The following is a 10,000-nucleotide window of genomic DNA, read 5'->3' as shown; positions in this document are numbered from 1 at the left end:
TGGCCATTTATTTACCAAACCAATGACAAGACACGATGTTGCGTGGGCGTGGCCGATGGGGAAGGGAAGCACAGCCACGCTCCCCATTTCGGGTTACAACGTACGGGCACGTGAGAGCGAAGAAACGGCCTGTGTGGTTTATTTATTTATTATTATTACCTTTTTTTTTTTCCTTACAGCACAAACGAGTAAAACTAAAATGTAACAAGTGGTGCCAGGCACAACAAATCCCGCCCATTTAAGGCATAAAGTTATTTTGATGATCAAATTTAAATTTGATACATCCTTAACCTGAATGTTGATTATAAGGAATAGAATAAGGAATATTTTAGTCTTAGTTTGAAGTCAATTAAACCATTTTTGACGAAGTTATGACGGTAAAATGATTTTGACCTTTCAAGGCCACGTAAGGTCAAAGGTCAAGGTGTCAAATGAAAGCCAATAAAGGACTTGATATATGTCTTCATAGTAAACACGCATATCCCTAACCTTTTTTGATTCATAATGGAAAATTTGTAATTTTGACTGATGACCATGACCCCCAAAATTTCGGACCCTACCGATCTTCACAAATATGCATTTTTCACTATAGGAATGGGTTGGATTATAAGTGACAAATAGAATAAGGTTCACTATAAGCTTAGTTTGAAGTAAATCAGATCATTTTTGACGAAGTTATGAGGAAAAACGATTTTGATCTTTTCGTGACCTTGACCTTTGATCCAATTGGACCCAAAAGTTAATGGGGTTGTCCAAGGTTCATTGCCCACCTGTGGATTAAATTTTATAGCATTTGCTAAAGCCGTTTTGCCATAAAGTTGCTAACAGACAGACAGACAGACAGACAAACAAACCAATGTCACCCGCAGGGTGACCCGTATCTTGCCAAAAGGTGACCACGTGTGACTTCTTTAAGGTCACACTGAGGTGAACAGAGCTGCTATCCACCAGGAGCGACTCCTTGAGGAATATCTGCCTACGAGAGATTCCGATGTGAATCGTTTTACAGAGTAACCATGAAAAATATGCTTTTGCCTCATAACGTCACCAAATGACGTCATAATGTCTCAAGCTTGACATATCTAGAAAGCACTTATCGAGGTGTTCAATTTGAGGTACTACACGATATGGTTCCTAAAACTTGAAAATTTGACCTTGGGGTCAAATATGTTTGACCTCAGGCGCTAACCATGAAGGTCAAGGCCGATCGCCACCAAAGATTAATCAGCTGAGCACCAGACGATGAACTATATTCCCATGAAGTTTGAAGACGATCCGATCAAAATTACTCAAAAAATAAGGGTTTCGTCAACTCCCCTGATTTGCGACAAAGTGACCTTGACCTTTGACCTTGACCTTCAAAATTTTGTGCGCTGAAAGGGACCTCTATAGGCCTCTGATATGCGAAGTTACAAAAATTTCCAATGATAACTGTGCTCTGCAGAATTTTTTATCCGTGATTACAGACAAACAAAAAAAAACAAAAAAAAAACATGCAAGCTGACTAACATATCTTGCAAAAACTTCGTTTTGGCAAGATAACAAGCAAGCAGTCATAGACTGGTACTTACGAAATTGTCAACTTGACCTCTCACCTTGTCTAATAAAAGCTGTCTCTGGAGAAGGTAGCGACGCAAACCAGAAGTTTCTACGATGATTCTGTACCAAACCATCAATAATTAATCGAATGTTTGACCTCACTGTGACCTTGACCTTTGACCGATTTTGACCAAAATCTAATCAGCGCTAGCCATCACCCTCCTGAATCACGTGGTGTAATTTGACATTGGTAGCTTCTTCCCCTCGAGTTATAACTTTTTTTTGGATGTTCGACCTCACTGTGACCTTGAACTTTGACCAAAATCTAATCAGCGCTAGCAATCACCCTCCTGAATCACGTGGTGTAATTTGACATTGGAAGCTTCTTCCGTTCGAGTTATAATTTTTTGGGGATGTATGACCTCACTGTGACCTTGACCTTTGACCGATTTTGACCAAAATCTAATCAGCGCTAGCCATCACCCTCCTGAATCACGTGGTGTAATTTGACATTGGTAGCTTCTTCCCCTCGAGTTATAACTTTTTTTTGGATGTTCGACCTCACTGTGACCTTGAACTTTGACCAAAATCTAATCAGCGCGAGCCATCACCCTCCTGAATCACGTGGTGTAATTTGACATTGGTAGCTCGAGTTATCGTGCCTACAAACACACAAAAACAAATACACACACACAAACACACAAACAGATGACGGAAGTCATCAATATACTTACGAAATCTTTAGATTTCGTAAGTAACAAACCGGACGGACGACTACAATATCCCGCTACCTCCCTCCGGGGGTGGGATAATTAGTCAACATGTAAACATGGGAATGGAAATGGAAACAGGGCAATGGAAATGGAAACAGGGCAATGGAAATGGAAATGGAAACAGGGCAATGGAAATGGAAATGGAAACAGGGAAATGGAAATGGAAACGGAAACAGGGCAATGGAAATGGAAACAGGGCAATGGAAATGGAAACAGGGCAATGGAAATGGAAACAGGGCAATGGAAATGGAAACAGGGCAATGGAAATGGAAACAGGGCAATGGAAATGGAAACAGGGCAATGGAAATGGAAACAGGGCAATGGAAATGGAAACAGGGCAATGGAAATGGAAACAGGGCAATGGAAATGGAAATTTAAACAGGGGAATTGAGATTTAAACTAATTGAGCTGAACAGCAGTTCCGATTGCGGTAGAAAAAAAGTCTCCGGGCGGTGTTTAGTACTGATTTAATAGTACAACCCGTACTGATTTTAGTTTAGTACAACCCATACTGATTTACAGACCATGGAGTGACGAAATCAGAATGAAATGCTGTGAGAACTACTGAAAGCAAAGCTATGGGGAGTAGAGAGAGAGGGTTAGGGTTGGGGTTGAAGAAGCGATGTGGAGAGGGTGGTCGGTTGCCATGGAAAGAACTTGTAGTCCTGGCTCTGGGGGGGGGGGGTTGTGTACATCTCTCTTGTCCAGCAAAACTTGGTGTTTTCCTGTTCTATATATCGAGACCCTCAGAAAAAGTTTGGGTAACACTTCCAGATCAAGTGCATTTTCCCTCTCCAGCCCAACATGTGATTATGCCTTGACGCCAATGGACCAAAAGGGCAAAAGTCAGGTTTCATGGAATAACAACTCACAAGTAGACAACATTAGAGTCAAATCTTACATTTATTTATCATGTTTGAACACAGCTAACATAATTTTTGCATGGTTCAACACAATAAACCTGGTTTTAATGCAAAAAAATGCCTTATTTAGCGTATTTTTTTCTCCAAAAAAAAAAATCACTTTCAGTTTGAAAGTTGCTCAAACTTCGATCACCTCTCATACACCCAATTTTGTAGATAGAGTAACCATAATTGGCCAAAAGTTTCCTTATTAAGTCGATTGATCACTCCATGATTAATATTCATACTTTTGGGCAGTATATAGTGACAGTAGGGTCAAATGTAAACAGAAGTCACCCCTACCCCCAAAAAGCCGCTTTAACGAAATTTGGTCAAAGGGTTCTTACTTCAAAAATAAGTGAGATAGGTGTCTATGATAGGTGTCGATTTTGGTGTCTATGCATAGGTTTTTCATGCCAAAGAATTCATTAGCACCATCATTCGAATCATTGGAGTGGACCTTATTTGCATAATTTCATAATGGCTGCCAAACAGTTCTGGCGAAGGCAGTATTGGAACATGCTAAATTTCACTAAAAGTTCAACTTTATCCTTGTGTCTGAATCTCAGCAAGGAACACAATGAATATTACCGTTCTAAATTTAATCTCGTCAAATATGGCATAGCACAGATTAAACTGTGACGAATAATACGTGACCTGCGCAGAAAGCCAACAGACTCAGTCATAGCAGAGGAAAGGCTTGCTGCAATTACCAACTTTCATCACCGAGTTCGATATTCTTTATCAAGCCATGGGATTTTTGCAAGTGCTGGGGGATGCCTTCTTGCATTGACAGAAATTGACACATTTGGCATTAGCAGTCCAGCAACAGCAAGTTGAGGCACACTTAGTGCATGAACAGACAACCATCCAATGGGATTCAGGGGTTTTACATGATGTCTCGGGTATCAACTGTTCTTTGTCGTGCTCATATCCACAATCCTCTGGCTTCAGTGACATCACATTTTCTGGATCATGATGAATCTCCAAAGTATGCATGATAGTGTACGCATTGTAAAAACTACGCTTGAAAAAAATAAAAACTACGAGTCCCTGGCTGGTTGGAGGTAGATTGTGATGAGAACTCTCTTTCATGTGGCGGAAGACCTCGGCCCGCAAATCAGAAAGTTCTTGGAATCACTACTCGATTTTAGCACTTTGACCAAGTAACATTCTGCATTCCTGATAATGGACGGGGGAAAGGGTTGGCATTGTCCCAAATTGCTGCAGCAATTTCTCTGGTTCAGCTTTCAAAGCGGCCTTCTTAGTCTCAACTTTGCTGGTGATATCACATCCCGTAAGGCTGTGTACAACAGGTAGGACTGCACAGAGGTGACATCCGATACACTCGAACAAGGTATGAAGGGGCACATACCAGTGCTATCTCCAACTCCAGCTCGTACCAACAGCTCCTCTCGGTTATATTGGAGAAAGACAGGCATGTGGTGAAGCAGGGCAACAATTACGTCGGTATCATTGGAGATGACAACACACACTTTGTATGCTTCCTTGATCGAGTCCAGAACATGAAGGAGTATGCGAAGATCAGATTCTTCAAATGTGGATTGAAGGTGTGCTAGTCACTTATAATCCTACCTATACGACATGAAATCAGACAGAAGGTCATTGAACGTGGATCCGGTAACATTAATCTTTTGAATGGTAGCCATGATGTCCACTACAAATGAAGCATTGCTTTGATTACAATAGCTGTAGTCTTCCGATTTGAGGTGGGTCTCCAACTCTTTGACCAACAGGCTCAATCCTGGTTTCGTCATCATCCCTTCATCATCAAACAACATGGGGGAGGGTACAACATCATGTTTTAACAGGTCCTCAGTTGTGAGTCCACGCTCCCGAGAAATTTCAATGTTTCTCTCTGGAATATTCCTCCCCTTCACTGTCTTCTTGATTGTCTTCTCTGGCTTTTTAGGTCATCTCTTCGAGCATGACCTAATAATATGGGTGTCGATGTCCTTCGATCCGTCTGTCCGTTCACAATGAAGTTGAAGCGGGAGATCGGGTCATTAGTGATCCTGATAGAGGTCGATGGGACGTACACGATGGTATGACTTTCAAGGTCAAAGGTCAAGGTCAAGGTCAAGGTCACGAGGCCTTTGAAGTTGCGAAAATGACGATTTTCAAATTCTATCTCCTCCGCCATTTCTCAAGCGATCTTGAATTTGATTGTAGCATATGAATGTATGGGAGAATATCTAAATTTGGTCGGGACGGATTTTCGAATTTCGCTTTCGTTTTCGCGTCACGGGACTTCAAAGTTTGCAAAAACTGCCCTACCTTCAGGAGGCTATATATTCTCTACTGGGCATGGTAAAAGTTAGTGAATGGTGTCATTGCATAGCAGCTGACCTTGTCTTTCATGTCCATTCGAAAGAATACCGATATCTTCGAATACGTACACGTCACGTGACTGAATTTTGCGAAAACTGCTTCATGTAGTTGCAAAATGACGATTTTCAAAATCTATCTCCTCCTACATTTAAGTTATCTTGAATTTGATTTTGGCATATGAATCTATGGGACAAAATCTAAATTTGGTCGGGCCGGATTTTCGATATTTGCTTTCGTTTTCGCGTCACGTGACTTCAAAGTTGGCCAAAAATCCCTCCTGACCCGAGAACACTACATCCTAGTAACAGGAACTCATGCTTGTAAAGGTCGTTCTCGTGCTTGGTATTTGTTAACTCTTGGTTTGTGACTCCTATTATATAATCTGCCTGCCTGCCCGCCCGCGGCCCGCCTGCCTGCCCATAGCATAACTTTTTAGGTACCCCCACTCATAGCCGAATGTCCCCACCAAATCGGCAAATCGCCATAGGCCTAGGTCATAGAAGCTATCAGAATCGAAAAATATCGGATGGCATATCGTTATGTGTTTAATATACGTCAAAGTGCTGGAAAACAATAGAGATATCTCCATTGTTTTCCAGCACTTTGATATACGCCATCCTTCTTTTGACACGAATATTGATCGGCAGCTGACACGATGGGACAGCTGTCCAATCATATGAAGTTTTTACGGTGTTGTGTTTTTGATATTTCCAGTGTTTAGCACTGCTTCGTCAAATAATCGCCATGTGCGATTGCGATATTTCCGGTTTCCTTCCGCGTTTATGTTATGTCGTACACATATAAACATTATTCCTGCATATAGTGCACAGTCATCGGTTGTCTTAGTCATCGGTTGGTCCAGTGGAGTCCACTGGAATATTCTGAACTGAACGAACAGAACTGTGGATAGTAAGTGTGAGTAGTGTGTGGTGTCGTCAGTGTTGTTGTAGCACTTTTTATAAGAGATTGGAAAACAAAAAGGCAAGGCCTACGTATCTACCCATCAAATCCACTGACTGACTGGTTTGTGTCGTAGTTGTCTGTTTGCCATTTGCTACTGTACTACATAGAGTGATAGTGATTATACCACCTACTTCTACGGACTCTTGGCCATCTACCTACTGGACATTATTTGACGGACTCGTTGGCATTAGTGCAGAGGAGAGTATAGTATATAAATTTGGTGATTGGTGTCCAGTAGACAGCTACAGCTGTGTGGTAAGTCAAGAAATAGACCCTATTCGGCTCTCATTCAGAACACCGCAGCACTTTTTTATTTTAACAGCTAGAAGGCTAGTTTTGGTTTTACCTTGTAGAGAATTATTTTTAGTACAGATCACCGAGTTTCAGCAACTTTGAGCTTGTGATAGATGAGAAATTGACCAAAATTTAAGGCTGAAAATGCAATGCGCATGCTCAGATGTTCCAAACTCGGACGAGGAATAAGGTCTATTGGAGAGCTTTTCTTGCATCTGCTATTTCACTATTAAGAAGGGTGTGCGGTTTGGTTATTTCTCACAGAGATGACCGTCACTCCCGCACGGGTGTATCCCGCAAATGGTGTCACCGATTCGAGTAGTTTTCTCGAGAAACCTCTCTTTCCTGAATGTCAGGTACTTTTCTTTTCCTTTTGTGAAGGCATTAAAAGCATGTCATTTCTGATGTCTTCGGACATGACTTCTTTTGTCACAAAGTTTTGCAGTGTTGGGGAAGTGTCTAGAGATAAAGGAGACCCCTTCTCCTCGATGAATCTCATCATTTTCTGAATATGTGACTCTTTACGGTCCGTTGTGGCTTGGGATGATTCATGGTGGCTGTAAGTCTCATGCTTCCTCTCCATCACATCTGTATATTGGCGATGTAGGTTCTTCACTGCTATCATTTCATGGTAAATTAAGTTCCACTGAGCCACATACTGCTTTTGCTTGGCATTCCCACTGACTCCATCACTGCACTTAGATGAAAGGTTTATGCTCCTGCTCCAATTTCTGGTCTCCGACTGCCGTGATCACTGGCCAGGTTTGGCTTTGATCGAAAAATTGCCTCTTGAAAAGTTCTCATACACTGATGGTGCCGTCTCAGGTAGTCATCGCATGTCTTCTAGGTACAGAGAACACCATCGCATGTAATTGGTGGAATCAAATGCCGAAAACAAGTTAAAAGTACGTTGGACAGCATCCAGGTGGAGTTCCGACATCCCCTCACGATCAACTCTCAAAAGGTCACGAACAATGACCATCATATCAAGGAACTGGGCCCAGAACTTGAAGTTTTCATTGACATCAGACTGTGTTTTGATGAAGCTGTTCAGATCTTCTGCAAGCGTTTTCGATGCATCAGCAAACTGTACCATGTACCTCTGACTATCGGTGATGCTTTTCTTCTCGACAGCAGACTTGAGGTTCATCAGGGTGGCAAGCTCAGAGGCATATGGATCGACGCCTTTCTCATTGAAGAATTATATATATATATATATATATATATATATATATATATATATATATTTATATATATATATATATATATATATATATATATATATATATATATATATATATATATATATATATATATATATATATATATATATATATATATATATATATATATGAGACGTTCAAAGGATTCAGCAAGCAGCTGCGTGGCCTCAAGACAGCGGCTGTAGTGTACTCTATTTAGAACGGAATTCTCAATGACAGTTGGACCAAAGACACCAGCCTGCAACCATATGTTGTCAGCACCACTTCCACCCAGGAGTTTGCCAATACTTTTCAAAACAGTCTTCACCAAGTGAAATGTTCCCAGGTACGAGACAAGAGTCTGGAATTCCTCTCGTCTGATCAGCAATATTTCCCGAACGATGCAATAAACACCTTCGTCACAATACATTGGCATCACATTTTGGGTCAGCTGAGAGCCAATTTCCATAAAATTCTTCATGGCGGTATAAACTGTCGAGTACTGTGCGAATGGATGTGGCAGGACAGGCAGGAACGCTAGATTCTCTTCTGGAATAGTCTCCTCAGTCGAAACAGAGTTGCTTGTACAGTGATTACATTCATTGCTACTATATTTCATAATGGTGAAACCAAAGATCCAGATACAAATGCATAATCGGACTTCTTATAACACTTACCATGTCTTTATTGTCTGATGTCTTAACGAGAGCATGTTTGGCGGCCATTTTGAAATTATGCAAATGAGGTCCACTCCAATGATTCTAATTATGGTGCCAATGAATTATTTGGTATCAAAAATTATTATTTGGTATTTGGTATCACCTCTGCATAGACACCAAAATCAACTTCCTATCACACTTGATTTTGAAGTTAGAACCTTTTGAACAAATTTGGTTAAAGCGGATTTTTGGGGGTGGGGGTGAGGCCTTAATTATTTTATAACTTGGTTTACAGATCCACCAATGGTATATTTGCCGAAAATGAAATATAAATATAAATATAAAACACATTTTTAGCTTTTTATATATATAAATTTTCCGCCGAATGTACAAAAGTTTCAAAACCCGAAATGTAAACGTCGGCATTTATTTTCAAAATATAATTTCGCGCACGCGCGCACAAAAATGCCGAGTCACCTTTAACCAAACTGTGCAGTAGTCTTCGGTCATGTCGTCTGAGCAGTGGCCAGCGTGGTTCAGATTGACTGTGGTTTCTGGGGCTAAAGTGATTGTTAAGAAGTATGTCAGCGGTATAAATTTGAGTAACTGTATTGGTGATATAATCCCGCAACATCTGGACAACGAATATTCTTTCCGAACTATTGCATCAATTCAGTGCAGCAGCAGGGATGATTCACAGGCTACTCTCGATCGTGCCGATTTTGTTTCCGTTGAAAGTTGTACACTGCTGTTCATATTGAAAGATTTCGGTGCCAAGTACGTCAAAGTTTCCTTGCGAGATGCTGAAATTCAGCCTTCAACGGACCAGAAATCAGCCTTTGATGTGCTCATGGGGATGGGGAGACGGTACGATCAGATGCCCGCTGAAAAGTAAGAGCTGGATATGCCTCTGATTGACCGTTTTGACTCCTTGTAGACACCTTTTTTAATCATATCCAGCACTATGCACTGGTGTGCACGGACACATCTACGACTTGGACAGTAATTTTCTCAGCATTGTTTCCATTTGTTTGATGATCCAACAGGTTTCTATAAGAAAAACATGCCAGACGATATTGTAAAAACAAGTTTTGATCCTTCTTTATTGTTTTTCACATCAGATGATACAGTGAACATGGAGATCCTGCATTTGAATGGTCTTCCATCTTCAGTTTTCTTAGCTCCTCCTGGTCCGGGATTTATATTTATTTTTCCCCTACCTACCCTTGTCTTTTCCATGGAACATCCAAAAACAAATCATAAAAATATATAATTTCTAAAAAATGCAATTATATTTCGACCTACCGACCCTACAT

The 10,000-nt window shown here is 40.8% G+C and overlaps 1 protein-coding gene and 1 pseudogene across 1 annotated transcript in view; both read right to left on the bottom strand.

Annotated features, from left to right (window-relative positions):
* Window positions 1-8,644, bottom strand: part of LOC147016406 (uncharacterized) — an 8,911-nt pseudogene extending 267 nt beyond the window's left edge.
* LOC147016405 (ATP-dependent RNA helicase DDX19A-like) overlaps window positions 1-10,000 on the bottom strand; it is an 80,398-nt gene that overhangs the window by 58,033 nt on the left and 12,365 nt on the right. The gene's annotated exons all lie outside the window — the stretch shown is intronic.

This window comes from Eptatretus burgeri, chromosome 11, assembly GCF_056783735.1.
Source record: "Eptatretus burgeri isolate ZD-2024b chromosome 11, Ebu_testis_v1, whole genome shotgun sequence".
Classification (NCBI taxonomy): Eukaryota; Metazoa; Chordata; class Myxini; order Myxiniformes; family Myxinidae; genus Eptatretus; species Eptatretus burgeri.
This window is presented reverse-complemented; position numbering and strand designations above follow the sequence as displayed.